At 36.7% G+C, this 21213-nt stretch overlaps 1 protein-coding gene across 2 annotated transcripts in view; it reads right to left on the reverse strand.

Annotated features, from left to right (window-relative positions):
* XIAP (X-linked inhibitor of apoptosis) overlaps window positions 1-20945 on the reverse strand; it is a 32754-nt gene extending 11809 nt beyond the window's left edge. Inside the window, exons 1-2 of one of the 2 annotated variants that reach the window (XM_074278084.1) lie at window positions 20817-20945; window positions 12047-12109 (exon numbers count right to left, since the gene is read on the reverse strand). The gene's annotated coding sequence lies outside the window, so the exon portion shown is untranslated. Of the gene's footprint in view, window positions 1-12046; window positions 12110-20616; window positions 20752-20816 lie in introns of those variants that run through there. The other variant, XM_074278086.1, reaches the window with a different exon arrangement.
* Between the last annotated feature and the right edge of the window lie 268 nt (window positions 20946-21213).

A 21213-nucleotide genomic window follows, 5' to 3' on the forward strand; every position in this document is an offset into this window, starting at 1 on the left:
AAATATAAATAAATATAAAAATAAAGTCTTATCTCTGATGTATATTGTATAATCCTGGACAAAACACATTTATCAGGACCCTACTCTTTAGCCTTCATTGAAGAAGTGGCATCAGACTGTATAAGGCTAAGGATTTCTGGTTTTATCCAAGGAAATAAAAAGCTACTAAATCTTCTGAACAGACCTGGCTGGATATTAAGAAAATGATTCTGGTGGCTATGTGAAGGCTGGATCGAAAAGGGAAAAGACCAGAAGAAGGGAGACCAATTAGGAAGCTATTAGACTAGACAAGGAAAGAGGTGATAAAGGTCTGAACTAGGTAGGTTGGTGCCTGTCACACTAAGTGAACAAATTAATTAATGGGATCAAAGTAATCTTAGCACACGTACTACAAGGCAGAAAATGGTATTTTTATTTTTCCTTTGAGGAAAGAGATGGTCAAACCTACTACCAATTTTAAATTATTTATAATGCCAAAGCCCATGTATCACAATTGTTAATTACATAGTCATTAACTGGGGAAAACATGGTGTTGAATACAGATATTTTTCAAGTTCATACAAGAATAAATGGATCGCTGCATAATCAAAGCATCCATATTAAGTTCTCATTTCAAGGTGGTGATCAGAAAGTTAAAAGAATGACTCTGAAGGTTTCTCAGAACCTAACAACAACAAAAAAAAACCTAACCAATTTTCTTTATAATAACAAATGTAACTAGAACATCCAACTTAGAATCAGTAGGGGTGAATCAAAAGTTTGAACTCTACCCCGGTCATTTTTCTTCTCTGAGCCTGTTTCTCTGTGCAAAATAGAGACAATAATTCATGTAGCACTAATTTTACAGGAAAATAATATGCATAAAGCAAATTGGCAAACCTCAGTAGTGTGTAAATCTCAACTACCTTCATCATCTCAAGTTTTCAGACATACACCACTGCCCCCTATTGGCTGGGGCTATTTAAATACTTTGATGGATCTTTAATCTCACTGGGGTTATCCCTCCAAAGATTCAGAATACAACACATTTCTCCACCTACTGATAAGATTAGAATGAGAAACGTTGTCAAATGTTGGCCTAAAAATCTGGGCCAAGTGTATCTGCAACATTCACCTATTTTACTACTCTATTAAAAAAAAAAAAAAAAAAAAAAGGAAATGAGATTAGTCTGGCATGGCCAGACTGGTTTTGGGTGAAGCCATGATGCTACTTTCTAATCAGTGTTTTTGTTTACTAATACTTGTCACAGTGATATAAGCATGCCCCCTTCAACAATGTCAATATCAACCCATCCATACATTCTGAGCTTAGGCAACCATTAAAAATGTTCTCATAAAAATCCTCTACAGGGAGTTCATCAGCCAAGATGCTAAGTAACCTTCCAGTTTGGAGGTAATGATGGAGAAACATGAGTTACACGATATGTCCATCTCCTTTTCTGATCACATACTCCTTGATAATATCTTCCAATATTATTCTACCTTAATCACTGGAAATAACCTGAACTTATCACTCATCTTCTCCACTGTCCAAGTCAACTATAACTAATACTTCAAAAATCAAAACAATATTGTGGTTCAAAATTTGGGATCTTTTCCCCCAGAGAGAAGCATAGGATTCGTGTAAAAGCATTGTACAATTCTCCAAAGCAATTCCACCCATTCCCTTCCAACTATTTAAGTCTGGGAAGGAGTCAGATCACTTAAGACATCCAGGACCATATTGCCCTCTGGAGGCTGGTTTAGGAAAAAAATCATATCTGCCTTTTGGTTTAAAGTGTTTAAATGGTGGTAGTGGTGGTGGTGGTGGTGGGAATCCCAACCCAGTTCCTAAACAAAAATTATTTTCTTCCATAATTCCAGTTCTGATACTTATTAGCTATATAAGCCTAAAAATTACTTGATAATAATAATATTATTAATTAATGTGTTAATTAACATATTAATAATGATCAGAACTGGAATCTTATCTTTGTATCCTTAAATTATATGAACATGAGTTACTACTCCAATCTTGACATGTCCTTAAAATGTCTACTCCAAAGCTTCCTCATACACATTATGGTGAATGACCAGCTAGGTGGAACCGTAAATAAAAGGAAGGTCTGAGTTCAAATTTGATCTCCACTACTTACTAGCTTGTGCACCTTTGGTTAAGTCACTTGTAAATGGGGCTAATACCCTCCCAGGGTGGTTATGAGGCTCAAATGAGATAACTGTAAAGTACTTAGCCCAGTCCCTGGCACATAGTGAGCAATACAAAAATGTTATCTATTATTATTGTTATTGATATTAACTCTGGACTCTCAAAAGGCTTCATCAATAGGGCACAAGTTCTAGCAGATCCTACCAAACTGAAAAGGGCTCTAACATGGGAAGACTGGCCATCACTGGAAGTGCTCATTATCAGGTTGGCCACAAGGTGACTGTTTTGGCCTCCAAGATGGGGCAGTGTGATATAGTGGATGTGGGTGAAGGTAATTGAATTAAGACAAACTGGGTTCAAATTTTCTCTTTGATATTTACAAGCAGTATGACTATGAGGCAAGTTACTCAACCTTTCTCAATATAAGGCAATTCAAAACCTGCCTACTAAGTTATATATAGACAATTGGTCACAGGTAGGTAGAGGGAGTTCCCACATTGAAAAAAGAACACAGATCCTTACCCTCCAAGGCTGTCTACCAAGTCATAAAAGGGTTGTGGATATACAGGGAGAAGGTATGCTAAGCATATTAGCTACAGGCAGTAAACTATATAAATGGGGGTAGGGAGAGGTGTGGCAAGCAAACAGTCTCTTGTAAGAATACTGTCTCTAACTTACAAAAATCCTGGCTGAAACTAGAATGGTGATGTCACACAACAATGATTATGCCTGCTAGAACAAGTCGGCCTTATTTAAAAAACAAAACAAAATTGATAGGTTGTTCTGACACTATGTTGACACAATCAATATAATGCAAAGGCTACTAGGCAACTGTCAACAACTTTTAATATCACGAAACGAAGAAGTAATTTTCTTGGGTATATAAAAAAATAAGAAAATCATCTTGGAGATATTAGTGATCTAATTTACTAATTCAAGGAAAAAGAAAATCTAAAGACGGAAAGTACATTCCAATTGGTATTCTGATTTGTTTGCCACAATTTTAATGTTGAACAATAAAGTCCATTATTATTGATTTTAAAATAAATTTCTATTGATTTTTTTGGGGGGGTGGGTTTACATTACCTAAATTTTCCCTTGTGTTCCCCCCCCAAGTCATCCCTTCCCTATATGATTTTGTTTCAGTTTTTTGAGACTGGGTCTCCCTATCTCTCTCAGGCTGAAAGTCAAGTAGCTATTCTTGGGCCAGATCTCACTACTTCTTGGCAGGAGCCATGCCTAGTCTGCTTCCCTGGCAGCAGGAATTATAGGTGTGTGTCACTAAGTCTGGCCTTTGTATTATTTTAACAAATGCTCATCTCCACTTGAAATTTCCAAGGGTGAACCATACCTACTTTTTGTTAAACAGTAAAAGATGGGAAATCATTTATAGTTTTGAAAGCCGTTTCTTCACTACTGAGTATTAGGTCTATCCCATACACAATATCACTGAGAAAGAGAGCTTCTGGAGAAAGGTAATAAAATCGATAAACCACCCAAGGGAAGTAGGGATATGAAAATATTTAAGAATAAAGGTACTCAGGAGGACCTGAGTTCAAATTTGACCTCAGAAAATTTAACACTTCCTGGCTGTGTAATCCTGGGCTAGTCACTTAGCCCCAAATGCCTCAGGCAAAAAAAATTAAGGTAGATTATTGAGGAGCCGGGCAATGAAACAGACCAAGGAAGAAGAATGGGCAAAAGTTGTGAAGTGATTTGGGAAAAGAACTGCTGAGGGTGGAGTGCCTATCTAAGTAGCAAAAGAAGGACCCTTCAGTCAGAGTACTAGGAAGAGTAACAGAAATGACTGTTAAGATGGCAGTTAAGAGGATCTTGAGGGCTCTTGGACTGATTATAAAAAGGCCTCATTTAAGGTTATCTATAAGAGAAAATAGATTGGGGTAGGGTGAAGAAGCTAAAATCTGTGAAGATGTCCAAAGGCAAAGGGAATGGCTGGTGGAAGTTTGGTGCCAAGGGTATAGCAGGGAATTTTCATGTAACACCCTTTTAAGCCTCTAAGGTCCAACTGGTTCTCTCTCTCTCTTTGGCTTTAGGGAGTTTATTTTAGATTAAAATAAAATTCAGTGTTCTGTCACAATGCCCCCAGTTAGGAAAACTCCTAACACCTAGATATAGGTGTTAAAAGTAAATTTACATTTACATCTCTAGTTAACTCCTTATCTCTTTAGGAATAAGACAAAATTCAACTTCCTGGAAACATCTGGACAAGAAAACAGGATAAAATTAAAGTATCTGTGGACAGATAAGCTGCAGAGGAGAAATGGGGGGAGGAAGCTAACCTTTCCTTGAGACTTCTTTTTGTTTGAGTTCTCTTAGAGGCCTGTAGAGACCATGCCTCCTCCATATTTTCCTTCTCCATTGCAGTTCAGTGTCCCTTTTGCTCGAGTCTTCCAATCCAGACACTCAGAATCTCTTTTCCTCAATTCCAAGCTGACTTCTTTTTACTCAAACTGCCTATGTGATCTAGAACTAACACAATGACCTTGTTCACAGTTCTGAGCGTTTGATGCCATCACAGGCCAGGTAGATGACATAGTAGATAGAGTGCCAGATCTGAAGTCAGACTCACTCTCAGACACTAACTATATAACCCTGGACAAGTTGCTTCAACCTGTCTGCCTCAGTGTCCTCATCTTTCAAGTGAGCTGGAAAAGGAAATGGCCAAGTGATCCAGTATCTTTGCCAACTCCAAAAGGAACATGCCATCCACATCTAGAGAGAGAACTATGGAGATAGAATGTGGATCAAAGCGAGTATTTTTGGTTGTTTTTTGCTTTCTTGTCTTTTCTTTCCTGTGTTTGATCTGATTTTTCTTGCACAGCCTTACTAATATGGAAATATGTTTAGAAGAATTACATATGTTTAACCTATAGTGGACTGCTTGCTGTCTAGGAGAGATGGGAGAGAAAGGAAAAAAAATCTGGAACACAAGGTTTTACAAAGGTGAATACTGGAAACTATCTTTGCATCTATTTGGAATATAATTTGAAATACTATTATTTAATTTACTATTTAAATTTAAATACTATTTTAAAAAACTCCAAATGGAGTCAACAAAGAGTAAAACAGACTGAACAACAAGGAAAAGGAAAAGGCTTAGGTTTCAAAATGTTGAATGTAAAGGGAACAAAAGCAAAAGTGGCCATCAACAAGTGTTCTCTCTAGGGCCAAAAAGGATGGGGGAGCTAGTTTCAATCTTACCCTTGAATTCCTTGAATAAGTAATTAGTTCCAGATATCACTTAGGAATACAATTCAAACATGGGACTGTCTGGGGTACAAAGATGAAAAAAGTAGCCAACTACTTCTCTCAACTTTATAATCTACTTGGGGAGGAGGTGGGAAGAGGGACAGGGAGAAAAAAGAGAAACACACACACACAGAGAAGAATGATATAGTGTACAAACAAGAAGGCAAAGAGAATATCCAGTCCAAATGTTCTAGAAAAATATGAAAACTCCTGGAAGACAGAGGCTATTTTTCATTTTATCTTGGCACCCTAGGCACAGCACCTTGAATAGAGGATATTATACCACTAAAATGCTTGTTGATTGGGAGAGGGATTTTGAGGGAGTTCAATCTGAGCCTGGGGGACAGTGTCTGAAATGAGTCATTCGAAATAAAAAGTTGCAAAAGTAGCAAGTCAAAGGTGGCACAAAAAAAAAAAAAAAAAAACCATCAAGTAGTTAATACCCCTGACATTATACCTAGAAAGCTTGGGCTATTATCTAAATGGGTTATTTTTTACCTAGGGGGGGAAGAGAAGAGTTTGGAAGAAGAAAAATAGGAAAAAGGGATTGATTACTAGTGTCTCTGGCCAAGTTATAATGGAAGAAAATAACTCCTCAATATCCATTTGGTAACTGCACTGAAGACAAATTATTTTAGCCCAGAGCAGCTACTAAAAGCTGAGGTTGTTAGGGGAGACCAAATTTCTAACAATCTCAAATCCTAAAGCTCTTTTTAGTCTCCTTTTGTGCTACAGTTAGACACTCTGAGAACTATCAAATTTGACTTGGAACAAAAATACTATTCGAAGAACAAAGCAGTATTCTGAAAAGTATTAAGGATTAACCTTATTAGCATTCAAGTGTGTACCACTGATTTGGGTAGTTTTTTTTTCCCCCAAAATCAAGTTTTCCAGGGTTCATCATTTTAAAAATAATTTACTCCAGGAAGTCAGGAGCTCCAAGATTCAGAGTTTGTGAACTGAATATCAGAGCCAAAAACAAAAACAGCAACAGCTTTCTGTCTGCATCAGCCACTGGAAAACAAAACAGGGACTCTGGGGATTAGAGGCAGTACAGATTAAAATGGCTGACCAGAAAAAAATATCCTTAACATCTTTGACAAACACACCTTTGAAATGCCCATATTATTTAAAGGGCCAAAGCAATGTGTGCAATAACCACAATTCTAAATCCACAAAAATGAGAGTAAAACCTTTAAACAGTTTCCATGGAGCTCATAAATCTCCTGCTTGCTGATTACCTTGTTTGATTATGTTTGCGCCTGGAGGCCTCTGGGTGAAATCTGAGCAATGTGGACTGGCTCATTTAAGGAGTTGTAAATGTTTAATGAATGTTATCTATGCAAATTGAGAGCTTACGTAAGCCTAGCATTTATTAAGTGCCCATTTGCACGTGGCACTGTACAAAGAAAATTAAATGGCAATGAAAATAAAACCACAATCGAAGGAGTTAAGGCAAGTAACTCGGAACCTAACACCACACTGACCTAAATATTTTAAAGGAGGGGAGGGGGGGGGGGCGTGCAAAAGCTACCCAGAAGTCTCTGGGCTTTTTTCCCTTGACGCCCCCAACCAGGGCCTTTCATCATCACAGCACTGCTTCCCAGGAACCTCAGAGGCTGGCTACTCCTCAAAATTCCATTAGAGCCTGTTTTCTTCTCGTAGTTCCAGCACCCAGAAGGTGCCTAATAAATGCTGAACTGAATTACAATGATAATAGAAAATCAAGCACACTCTAAATCTCAATTCATCATCTGGGCCCACACGCCAACTCCTCTTGACATCCCCATTTCTATTCATGAATCATTTTTTGACTCATCCATTTTGCTCCCTTCTCTATCTCCTCCCCCCACCCCCCATCCAATCAGTTGACAAGCACCAGAATCTGGCCCTCTCCACAATAGCGCTCATCTTCCATCTCCCTAATTTAGGGCATCATAACCTCTCATCTAGACATTCATAATAACCTAACTGGTTGTTCTCTCCTTTCAAAATCTCTTCTCTTTCCAATCCATAATATAAAATGCTGCCAACTTGCTTTGCAAACTTTAAAGCACTATATACATGCCAGTTAGTTTTATTGTTACTGCCTCCAGAGCTCCTAAAAAGCTTTCAATCTCTCTTCAGTTCCCACCAAAGGAAGTCCCAACTTAAGGGGCTAGCATTCAAGACTCTCCACAAATCTGCTTCAAATTCTCTTTCCAGCATCATCTCCCACTGCTCCCTTTTAAGGATTGGTGCCCTAAATGAACATGTCACTGTGCCTTTGTTTATTATAAATTCTTCATCTCCTGAGTCATATACATCTCTTGTTGTAGAATTCCTCCTGTGATTTGGGGTACATTTTAGCACCCTCCCTTTCACAAAGATTTTTCTATGTTCCATCTGCCTTCCCCAAAAGGCAAATGCCTCATTGGAACAATCTGTTAATAAACTAACAGAACTTGGGAATTTTACTTTGAGGGATTTTTTTTGGGGGGGGTTACTTTCTCTCTCTCTCTCTTGAGCCTTCTGCCCCTTTATAGGACCCCAATCACAGGATCAAATCTATTTGCTTTCTAAACTATTGTCCCATTATCATTATGATAGGACTCTGTCCCTTTAATTAAAATCTACAAGTTTTAAGGTTAGAGACATTTTCTCCAAGTGAAAAAACCCTCCTATGATTAAAAAAACCAAACCACTAAATTAAACAAAAAATCTGTCAATGATAATATCATGTAAGAACCTTTCGTTTTTGACTCCCTTTCCTTTATCACTATCTAGTACTAGTAAAGCCTGATGATTCTCTCCTTGAAATCCCTCAGATTTGCCATATAGTTTTGAATTTGCCCCCATCCAAGCCAATATCTCATGCCTAGGCTATTTCAATTTGCAAGTTTCCCTGTCTCCTATTCTCTCCCACCTTCAATCCTTCATAAACAATAAGGCAAAACAGAATTTCCAAATAGCATTTTAATCATGTTAATTCTTTGCATCTATATATGCTCCCCAAGGTAAGTAGTCCCAGTTCTTGCTTCTCCCCCTCCAATCTGGAATATTTCCCTCATTTTCACTCATTGAAATCTTTTAAGTGCTAATTCTGATTTCATTTATATTCCTAATCAGGCCATTTAATAGCTAATTATATACTGCTGTAGTGGCTTGTTAATTATCTTATCTATGTTAAGTCTGTCTCTCCAACAAGGTACTGTCTAATAAATACTATTTGATAAACTACTCTCCCCCCTTCCACTTAGCCCAGAGTCCAGTACCATTAATTCTCATTTTGAACTGGACATCAGGGTTTCTTTCCCATTCAGAATCTGACGAAATTTGATCCTATTTGTCTTAGGACATCTACTATATCTTAGTTTAAAAGAATTTGTCACCGATTGTGATGTTTCTTCCAATTAGCTACTTATATCTTAGAAGACCTAAGCAATTTGGTCCTCTTTTGTTATTGTTGTTCAGTGTTTTGGTCGCGGCCGACTCTTTGTGACACTGACATTTTCTGGGCATTACTGAAGTGGTTGGCTGCTATTTCCCTTTCCAGTGCATTAAGACAAAGAGAAGTTGTCACTTGCTCAGGGTCAGACACCTAGTGTCTTAGGCTGAATTTGAACTTGGGTCTTCCTGACTTCAAGCTCAGTGCTGTATCCACTGAGTCATGTAGCTGCTTCTATTTAGTATGCTTAAAGGTACTTATAAATTCATTTCAACAAATTTTGGAAAAACCTTAAAATGTTTTAATGCTGTGACACTCCACTAAAGTAATCAAGCTGCAAAAGGAGCTAGTAAATAATAATTTCTTTTAAAATCTACTTGGCTATTACCAAAACTTACAGGCTAGTAATAATAGTCATTATTCATATCTTACAAAGTGCTTGAGGGTAAGTAGTAGAAGTCTTAGAAATTTCTTCTTAGATAGGGAGACTGGGGATAAAAACGGCATGCAACTTTTTCAGTCACAATTAAATTCATAGTCAAGATTCTAGCCCAGCTCTCTTAATGTCTATTACTCGATTCATGCTATCTCACTAAAATACTTCTGCTATATATTAAATATAATTGATTATATTTCAAATATAATTTAAGTAGCATTCTTCCCCCAGAGAATTTCAACATTGGCATTTTAAATTTTTTTAAATTAATTTTATAATTATAAGGTTTTTTGACAGTATATATGCATGGGTAATTTTTTTTTACATTATCCCTTGCACTCCCTTCTGTTCCGAATTTTTCCCCTCCTTTCCTCTACCCCCTCCCCTAGATGACAGGCAATCCCATACAAAACATTGGCATTTTTTAAAAAATGACTGAAATTATAAACTCTGGCCTGTTAACCATATCAACTGAAAAGTATTAATAAACCAACTCTTTATGTCAGAATTTCTCAAGTTGAGGTTCATGAATCTGTGGAGTTTTTTTTTATATATTTACAATTGCTTTGGAAAATAATTGGTTTTCTTTGCAATTCTATGATTTTTATTTTATACATCTAAAAACATTCTGAGAGAGGGTTCATGACACAAAAGGTTAAGAATCCCGACTTTAGCCAAGCAATCGTGTGTGACATGAATCTATAACTGTCTGGTGGTATAGACAGGGGTTGTGACTGGTGTGGAGAGAGCCTTTTCTTTTAATAATAATGAGAGTGGGGGCAGGGAAATAGCAGTAGCTGGTCTGCTCTTTGCAGAGAATAAAAGGGGAAACAATAGGGTAGGAAGGACAGATCACAGAATCTTAGAGCCCCATCCTGACCCAAAATCCTAGTTCTGATTACCAATTAGTTGTGTGTGATCCTGAATAGGTCATTTAACCTTTATGAGTCTCAGTTTCCTTATAAAATAGAGGTTGAACTATATTCTTCCACTTAACTATTTTTTAATGTTTATTACTTAACAAAGATTTATTAAATGCTTGTTCTATACAAGGCACTATTGTTGATACAAGTCCAGGGAAAATACAAAGAGAAACTGGAGGGAGAAATTACTAGGGTATCACTGTGGAAGGTACAGAGGTTGACAGAAAAATTGAGAAGACTTCATGGAGGTAGGACCTGAACTGGGCCGTGAAAAAAGGCAAGGGCACAGCTAGGACTGTGGAGGGGGAATGAGAGAAAGAAAGAAGGGAAGAGAAGGGAATGGAAGGGCAGAGCATTTAGAGTGCCATTTACTCTAAAATTCTGTGATTCTTTGTCTAAATTACCTCTAAAAGGGTCAAAAGGCAAAAATTAATAAGATATCAACATGAATGCATACACATCCAATATTGCAATACTTTAAAATAATATTTGTGCTTAGGACTGTTTGTTAAAAAGATGGATGAATCCTGAATACATTTTCCAGCGGTTCATGTCTGAACATTATCACTGCCACCTCCTTGGATATGAGACCTCTAAGACCAAAGTTCCCAATCAGCGATTATTTCCAGAAAGTATAAGCTAAAAACAACACCTTGCACAATAAGCTAATATTATAATGCTGTGGTTGTAAAAGTTTACACTGAATCACAGGGTTCAGTATAATATTCATAAACTCTTTCAGAATTACATAATAAAAGCTAAAAATGTGCTAACTTAAGAAGATACACTACTAACCTTAGTTTTTAACAGTCTTCTTTACAGTATTTACAGAAAAACTCTAAATTTCTTTATAAACCCAATCTCCATTTCTCCCTCAGGCTAAAAAAGAAAAAATTTACACTTTTTCTAACTGGGTGGCACTGTCTCTGACCCAATGTAAATATCTTAAAATCACAGGTACTTTCCTCTTTAAGAATGCCATTTTAATGTAACATCTGGGAATAATAAATAGCTAATAATTTCTCTGTTATTAGAATAAATAAGAAATATATTAAAATAAAAAGCTACAATAAAATAAAATGTAAAAATCACAAATGTAAAACTGTCAAATGTCAGAACATTCAACTGAACTATTTAAGCTTTTAAAAAAAATCCTTAATAGGGGCAGCTAGTTGGTACAGTGGATAGAATATCAGCCTTAAAGTCAGAAAGACCTGAGTTCAAATCTCATCTCAGACACATTTCCTGGCTGTGTGACCCTGGGGAAATCATTTAACCCCAATTGCCTCAGGAAAAAAAAAATCCTCAATAGGTATTTTAACCTACCTCCTTTAAACATAGGCTAAAATAAATAAGTCAATTCAATTGGCATTTAAAAGTCCACTAAATGCTGGACAATGTCCAAGATCCTGAGGCTAGAGAGATCAAAATTAAACTTTCTTCCCTCAAGCTTATATTCATCCCCCCCTCTCTTTTTTTTTGGAGGGGGGTAGATTGAATAGGAACACATACAAAGAAAATTAAATACAAGATATATCCAAACTTTTTTTTGGGGGGGGGAGGCGTACAGATCCAATATGAAGAGCAATTTTTTATCAACAGAAGACATAATAGAATGGCAGAAAAGAATATGATAGAAGAACCGGATGATTGTGGCTGATGTATGCCAGGGAGGGGAGAAGATGGTCAGAAGAAGGAGCTTTGACCTTGGCAATTCACAAATCAGAATCAAAGGCAATAATAATGTTTATTTGACTATTATTCCTAAACAAAAGTGGAAAGCTGGGGTGGGAAAGATGAGGCATGTTCTTTTAGAGAGGAATGAGACATAATGAGGTACTCACCTTCCAATTCTCAGCCAAATCAGCTCTACCCCCTGGACTCAGCCAGAAAGTAAAATTCTTTCCCTGAAACCAAGCATTAAAATCATTAAGGTCATTTGAATAACTGAATGAGCCCATTGGCTCAATGAATTATAATATTATTAGTAATGTTTCAGAGTATATAATATGTGCTGGTCTTTAAATCCCAGAGTGAGTTCTATCAATATCAGAAAACACATTAGGAAGCATCCAAGAGAAAGATCAGCTGCATATAAAGATAGACCAGTTCATTCAGAATGTATTCATTCACAGTTTAGACATAAATAAGATGTTAAAATCCTTATCAATCTATTAAATTAAATTACCTTGAGAGGCAAATGAGGAGGGGGAAATAACACAAAATGAATCTACCTTATCTCTGAGAAAGAGAAATTGTTATCCCCAAATTCCACACCTAGCCGTCTACTGGACATTTCTTTAAAAGTGTATCATTCCTTTATAAGCATAAGTTACTTGACAAATTGCAGCATGAGGCTTCCAGAAATAATACATTGCACAAATGAATCAAATAGATTGGGAGCTGCCCCTGCTTTTTGGATGAAGTGAATTTCTAGAGGTCACATGTTACTGCTGTATCCAGAATTCTTGCTATTAACTGCATCTGTCCCAGAAAAGTCCGATACCATCTAATGAATGGTTATTGACCATGAAAAGTGAAATATAGCTCCTTTTCAACCAAAGCTGAATGAGTGAAGCAGAGAAAATATGAGGGCTGTTCTACCAGCAACTTGCTGGATTTAGTCTTAATATCTGTGCCTTATTAAGGGCAACAGTGTAAAAATCAAAGTCTTAGGGGCAGCTAGGTGGTGCAATGGCTAGAGCATGAGCCTTGAAGTCAGGAGGCCCAGAGCTCAAATTTGACTTCAGACACTGAACACGTCCTGGCTGTGTGACCCTGGACAAATCACAACCCCAATTGCCAATAAATAAATAAATGAAATAAAAATAAATATGAGTCTTTCTGAGCAAATGGCAATCAATTTTTGAAGATTTGTTCAAGTGGAGGAGAGCAGTACATAATCCTACTAACACCCTTTCTTTGGAGGTCAGAAAGGTAATGTGCTATCAGCACCTATTGCCTCTATCTCTGCCTTCTGGAGCCAAGCACAAATCTTTTCCCTTCTTCATGAGAGATCTTAAAATACTAGAAGACAGCTATCATATCCCCACTAAGTGTTTTTCCTCCAAGTTAAACATCTCTAGTTCCTTCAAATGATCCTCTGGTATAGTCCCTTCAACTTGAGTGCTTCGGATATATTCCAATTGTCTGTACCTTACAGTGGACACTCCCAGTTTGATCCTCTTTAAAGCTTCCCACCTCTGATCAGGTCTACCTCTTATATAGGACTGAAACCTAAAAGACCCTTCCTGGCAACTGTTGAATGTCCTTATCTACTCCTTTTAGGATACCCTCTTACTGGTGTGTCACTGTCTTCATCTTCATTTTAAAGAAATACTTGGACAGATAGACTTAGTCACTTGCCTTTGAACTAGCAGGCCCAGACTTAAAAAGAGATAATATTTGAATATAATAATTTTTAAAATTTTAATTTTAATTCTGAAATACCAATTAGGTATTTCCAGATACATATCAGAATTAGAAAAAGGAATGTCTTGATTTTCCTTTTTATGTATATAATAAATTGATCATATAACTTTCAAAGCTGTCCTGCTTGTCTATGCTTTTTACTGGCCTTTTTTACGTTCCCTTTCAGAATTTAAAAAAAAAAAACACCTCTCAATGACTTTTTCCCTGTCATAGCCTTATCCTTTCACTCCATACCCCATCCCCACCATTGAGAAAAGAAAAAGAAAACCCATATATATATATATATATATATATTCTCACATTCTCTGAATTGGAAAGCATTGTTTTATTCTGCATGTTGAGTCCATTATATGTCATAAGGTAGAAAATAAGCTGCTATCATCAGTTATTAGTCAATGCACTAATAAGGAGTTCCCAAGTCTTTCAAAGATGTCTGCTTTATAATATTGCTCTGACTGTATAAATTGTTCCCCTGGTACACTTCACTCTGCATCATTTCATACAGATCTTCTCCCAGGTTTCTCTGAAATGGTATTCTATAACATTTATATATCATAATTTGTTTAAACCTTAATTTACAGTTCTTTGCCACTTACAAAAAGTGCTACAAATAAATATTTTTGAATACATGAATCCTTTTTCACTTTTTTGATCTCTTTGGAGAATAAACCCAGTAGTAGTATTACTGAGTAAAAAACAGAGATATTTCAGTGACTTTTGAGTTTTAATTTCTTCTTTTTTCTCTTAACACTTTAAAAAGGCATTTTAATTAATAATTTGCCTTTTGACACCATCAAAATTTCCCAGTGTTCCTCTCCACTCACCTCCCAAGAAAGCCATCTCATATGGCAAATAACATTTTTAAGGAAAAAAGAGGAAAAAAACAACAAAATCATCAAAAAGACTGAATACCTATGCAAGGTACCACATTCATGGAGTTCCCATCTTTGCAAAGGGTGGGATGGAGGTGGTTTTTCATCTCTTCTTTGGAACTGCTTGTTCTCAGTAATTTTGCAAGATTCACGTTTGATTGTTTTGGGTTTTTTTCCATTTACATTTTTGTAGTCATCATGTAGCATATTGCTTTTTTTGGGGGAGGGGGGTTGTCCTGTCTGTTTCACTCTATAAAACTTTCTGTGCTTCTCTGGTAATCATTTCTTATTGTATAGTAACATTCCACTATATTTATGTACTAGTTTGTTGATGGGTTATAGTTTTTAGACTGCTTTCCAAAATGGCTAGTTCATTTTTAGCTCTACCAATAAGTACACGAGTGTACCTGCCATCCTTTAACCCTTCAAACAATAGTCATTTTCTTTTGGGGCAGGAGATGGAATCTGAGTTGCCTAAATTTTTATATCCTTAATTATTAATGATTCAGAGTATTTTTTTCACTTTTGCTAACATTTCAGGTTCTTTACTTTGAGAACTGCCTATTTGTAAATTTTGATATTGGGATTAGGAATTTTTGTGAATTTTTTTTAAAAAACAAATTTGAATCAGAGAAACTTGCTGCATATTTCTTTTCTATTAGATTGCTTTCCAGCTTTCCCAGAAATTTTGGTCAAATAGTTGAGTCCTTAAGCCAGTAGCTGGAGTCTCTGGGTTATTCAACACTATATACTACATTTGTTTCCTTCTTTATGTTGTATATCTAATCTGCTCCACTTATACCCTCTTTGTTTTTAACAATTGCTGAATAATTTTCATGTTTATTGCTTAGAGATTTGGTACTGCTAGGTTCCCTTCCTTCCCACTATTTTGTATTATTGTCCTTGAGATTAACTTTTTTTTTCTGACACATTAATTTTATTTTCTTTCAAGCTATATGAAGTAATTCTTTGGTAGCTTGATTGGAACGGAATTGAATGAATAAATTAAATTAAGTAGTATTGTCATTTATTAGACTGACTTGGTCTAATCAACAATAATTAACATTTCTTCAATTATTTCGTCCTTTATTTCTGCAAAGACTATTTGGTAGTTGCATTCATATAGTCCTCATTTATAGCTTATTAGACTCCCAAATATTTTTTTGTATTCTGTAGTATATTTCAAATTAAATTTTTCTTTATCTTCCTGCTAGGTTTTGTTTAAACCTTCAAAAATGCTGATCGCTAATTTATGTGGACTTAATTCTTTGTCCTACAACTTTGCTAATGTATTTTCATTTAATTTTTAGTTGACTCTTTTTTAGGATTCTCTAGATATGATATGATCTACAAAAGTAGTACTTGTTTCCTTAAGGAGACTAAATCTTTACCCCCTCAATTTCTTTGTCATTTTGTCATAGAAAGCATTTTTCACACTATGCAAAATTACACTGGTGATAATGGACATCATTGTCCTGTCCCATCTTATTGGAAAGGCATCTAACCTTTCTCTATTACAAATAACGGTCACTCAGCTTCAGATAGCTACTACTTACTGTGATAAGGAAAAGTCCATTTATTCTTATGTTTTCTAGAGTCTTTTAATAGAAACAGCTGTTGGATTTTATCTAACAAAATTTGGGACCTAATAATATAATCATAGTTTTTATTATGTTTGTTATTTAATATAGAATATTATGCTGTTCGCTTTCTTTATATTGAAACAATCCTGCATTTTGGTATAAATCCAAAGTGGTCATACTATAAGCCCATTCCATGACAATTTTAAGCCTATTATTTTATGGTAAGATCTAATAATGAAATAAAGCCTGTGGTTCTTTGTAAAGCTGTCATTTTGACAAATGGCCTGATACAGGCAAGTAAAGGGCTAAGTATAGGTTCTTGACTCTTTCTAGTCTAATATACAGACTAAAGGGGATCTGGTCTTTTAGCTACAAGCCGTTTCATGTTTTTTTTTTAAATCACACTATTAAAATATTTATTTGCTCCAAACTGATATTCTAATATTTGTTTAGCACATGAAATAAAAAAGCTGAATTTTTAAAATTACCAGCTGATTTTCATCATAAAGGCAGCTTTCTGTTTCTTTAAAAAACAAACCAAAACAAAACCCCCAAAACAAACCGTGTGTGAGCCCAATGAGACCCAATGAACACCTTTTATTTTACCTGGGGTCTACCAGTGGTGAATTGTAAAGATATGAAAATAATCTACTTTTTGAGCAAAAAGAGAAGAGGGAAATCCAAAAGCTTTTAGCAAAACTGATGCCCAAAATGAGAACCCAAAGGAATCTTTCAAAGACGCAAGGAGCTACTGTTCCTATTTTAGAGAAGAGATTCCTAACCACAATATAAGATGTCTTTTAACTTTTTATTTGAAATCTTTCTCTACCTATCAGAATTTTCAAAAATGCTACTTGTTTCAAAGACTGTAAGGCAGAAGAATAATTGTTAACGTGTCATTTTGTTCCAAGGAAACCTGGAAAGATGCAGACCAGGTGATAAAAACATTGACCAAATTTGAGGGACTTACAGGAAAGGAGAAAAAGGGATAGGCATTAACAAGAAACTAATCTAAAGATGGTAAGGATTTCAAGATTCCGTTGCCCCACACTGAAAAGAAACTTTTCATTTGCAGTAAATGTATTACAAAAATATTTATTACAGAATAAAATCTATCTAAGAGAAACTTTGATATTTATGTTAATGACTTTCCTTGAGGTTTTCTTGTTTGAGTTGCCTAAATTTTTATCTCCTTAATTATTAATGATTCAGAGTATTTTTTCACTTTTGCTAACATTTCAGGTTCTTTGCTTTGAGAACTGCCTATTTGTAAACTTTGATATTGGGATTAGGAACTATTGTGAATTTTTTTTTAAACAAATTTGAATCAGAGAAACTTGCTGCAGATTTCTTTCCTAATATTTCAAGGTTTTTTTTGCATCATTTTTGTGACCTCTGCAGTTTTTCTCCTCTTACCCCTATACTACACTTAACAAATCCCAGCTAATTAGGCCACAGCACCTCTGAATCTCACCATAACATTTTGGGCAATTCTCAATCTTCAGATTGTGGTGTTTCATAATTCACCAGAATCATAAGCACACCAGAAGGATACTGATGTTAAACAGATTTGTTTCTCTCAAGGAGAAGTTTGGGATCACTGAAAACAATTCACACTTTGTAAAAATCAAACAAGCATTAATCAACAATGCGCCAGAGATACAGTACAAAAATGAGACCGACCATGCCTTCAAACTTACTTTCTACCAGAGCAAAACATATTCAATGATAAACACCTATCAATAAAAAATAGAAAGGAGGAGGCATTAACAACTAGGTAAACTTGGAAAAGCCTCTTGAACTTCCTGAAAACAGCTAGTCCTATCAAATATAAAGAAATGAGGACTGAAAATCTTACTGGATTTCCTAAAATTTTAAAAAAAAATGACCTGTGAGAATAATTTGAGTAAAGCTGTATGTAAACCAGATTACAAAGGATTAAGGAATGAAGGATTAGTGAGAAAGTAGCGATAGCATTCTCACAAAAAAAAAAAAAAATTCCAAACCATTTCATATACTATTATTTTAACTCCATTCTATAGGGAAAAAATACAGAGATCAAACGATTGCACTCCCTGCTTTTCAGAAGTGCTTGATTTCATAAAAAATATGATTTATCTCAAGTCTCAATAGTCAATAAACTTTCTTTAATTAAATGGTACCAGTTAATTCCTGGACTGAATTGCATTTAAATGCAAGCTAAATCACCTTAACTTCCAACCCATTAGATTTAACATGGACAAAGGCAAGCCCACAATAGCAAAGATTTGGAAACAGAATCTTTTAGGTATGCATCCCCCACATAGCACTCACTAGCTATGTGATCCTAGGCAAGTAAATATATTTTCTTTTTTTTTTCTTTTATTTAATAGTTTTTATTTAACAGATATATGCATGGGTAGTTTTACAACATTGACAATTGCCAAACCTTTTGTTCTGATTTTTCCCCTCCTTCCCCTGCCCCAGATGGCAGGTTGACCAATACGTGTTAAATACTAAAGTATAAATTAAATACAATATATGTCTACATGTCCAAATAGTTGTTTTGCTGTAAATATATTTTCTAAAACTCAGTTTTCTTCCATGTAAAATAAAGATGAACACTTGCCCTAACTTTGACTTTTTTTTTTCAAATGAAAAGCTACTTTAAAATGTCTTTATTTAAAAAAAAAGACACAGAGAGAGAAATGAGAAACTTCTAAATTAGGCCTTTCCCTTCTTTAATTAAAATCCATCACACTGAATTCTCATAACACAAACCACTGATGCCTCAATCCATACACCTATTCAGTACTGTCCATACTACCCTCACGATATTATCTACAGAATCCTTCTCTTCGCTTCCGTGGCCACGCCCAATTTCAGGCCCTAATGACTTCTACCTGCATCACCAAATAAACTTTCTCAAGGTTCTTCCAGCCTCAAGTCTCCCCTTTTCTCAATTCATCTTCTGCAAAAGTAGCAAAGCATAGATATATTTGGCCTTATTAAATAAACGGTAAATAAATTCCCTCCTTATTCCCTTCAGGATCCAATGCTAATTCCTATTTGTTATTTAAAACTTTTAAAAATCATGTACCATACAACTGTTTAGACATGTATACATATATTGTATTTAATTTATACTGTAACATATTTAACATGTTAGATCTGTCATGGGGGGGGAAAGGAGGGGAAAAATGAGAACAAATGGTTTGGCAATTGTCAATGTTGTAAAATTACCCATGTAAAATAAAAATTATTAAAAGAAAAAATCATCTACCAATTTCTCTTCCCAGCCCTGTTCGAAATCACTCGACTCCGCACTTTCAAATCCAATTAACTTCTTGTTCCTCACACAAGACAAACCATCTTTTCTTCATTTTTCTATACACCGAACTGCATATTGTTCTGCCAACACCACATTCCCTTCTCCACCTCGTTTCGGAACCCTAAGTTTTTTTTCTTCATAGAAAAAAACTCCATCACCTCCTCCATGTTGTCTTTCCTGAACTTTGTACATTTTTACATGAATACATGCATCCCTATCCCCTAGACAAAATGGGAACTCCGTGAGGGAAGGAATTATTTTGTTTTATATACTAAGTATTGACAGCAACACCTGGCCCGTACTTCAGAAATGCTTGTTGATTTTTTCCTAAAACCCAAGTTTCACATGCAAACTTGTGCCGTATTAATGAGCCTTAAAAAACAAACAAACAAACAAACAACAACAAAAAAACCAACCTTAAACAAATACTTGTACATCTGTTTGAGTACAAGGAAGTTATTTCCATGTTCCAGTTCATTATCAGTTTTTCCTTGATATGGACACATAAATCCCGTAGAGCAACAAACACCGAATAAATTTGTAAGAAACACATGGTAGTTTGACTTTTTCTAGTTATGAAAGTAACTATTTTTGAATACCGCGACGCACCGTCCTGACACAAGCATTACCGCTTGGGGGGAAGGGTGGAGGAGAGACTCGCGAGAGGGGTGTAAGGATTTGCCCACTTGGGGTTTTTTCTGCTATTTTCTATCAAACCAAAAGTCATCTTTCTTCCACAAGCTGGCTTGGGAGAGAGGCTTTGGTAGCAGAGGGATGAATCACGGGTTCACTTCCTCTTGAAGTGACCTCTTAAAGCGAGTCTTTTTTCCTTTCTCCCCCCTTTTCCTCAAGCTCGCCCCACTTCCAAGTGTAGGTGCATCTTAGTCTCAAAGAACTTTCTAGAAATTCCCACTGTATTTCCCAGCCCTGGAGGGGACCGTCAGGACGCCACAATTCCCGCCTTCTTTATCGTTATGACAAGACTAGAGGAAGAAGCAGCCCGCCCCCACGCCTGTCTCGGTACCTCGCGACATAAGGGAGAGGAAAAAGCGAGCCCCGGGTATTCCCCGAGCGCCACCGCCCTCTCCCTCCGCTTCCTCCCCCCGTTCAGAAACTCGGTCCCAGTCTAAACCCGGGGAACGAACACAAGGCGAACAAGCGAGCAAACAAACACGGCGCGCGCCGAATACGCGAGGTGGCCCCACCGGGGACACTACCTGTTCGGCAGACGAGACGAAAAACTACGGAGGGAAACCGCCGGGACGCGATTCCCCAGGCCTGCTGCAAACACCGAGCGACTGCGACGGAAAAAGCACCTGGGGCCACCTCCCCTTCTAAAACGGATGGGAGATTATACTCCCACACCTGCTTCTAAATTCGGGCCCCTCCCTCTTATTCTGCCCAGCCGCTCTCTTACCTTAGCAAGCAGAGAGAAGCACAACCACCACGCATGTGCAGCCTGCGCCGCTGCTCGAGAGGAGACGACGGCACTGAGAAAAAACGTCTACGGGTCAGCTGAGAAAGTGAAAGGTAGCGTCAGGCGGCGGCGGGCGTCAGCTTTGACGCATGCCCATTGAGAACCTCCCGGGCCACGTTGGCGCGTGCTCAGTAAAGCTCAGCTTCATCCACGCAAAACCTTTTCCTGTTTCCGTTGGTTAGGGAGGAGGCGGAGGAGAGGAGCTGGGCAAGGAAAAGGGAAGGGAAGGATGAAAAAATGGAGTCGGGCCTAAGAAAAAGAGGGCGGGGCAGAGCCGAGCTGAACCGAATCCACAGGGCAGAGCTAGAAGGGAGTGAACGCAGCTTCCAGTGAGAGA

This window comes from Sminthopsis crassicaudata, chromosome X (assembly GCF_048593235.1).
Source record: "Sminthopsis crassicaudata isolate SCR6 chromosome X, ASM4859323v1, whole genome shotgun sequence".
NCBI classification, from domain to species: domain Eukaryota; kingdom Metazoa; phylum Chordata; class Mammalia; order Dasyuromorphia; family Dasyuridae; genus Sminthopsis; species Sminthopsis crassicaudata.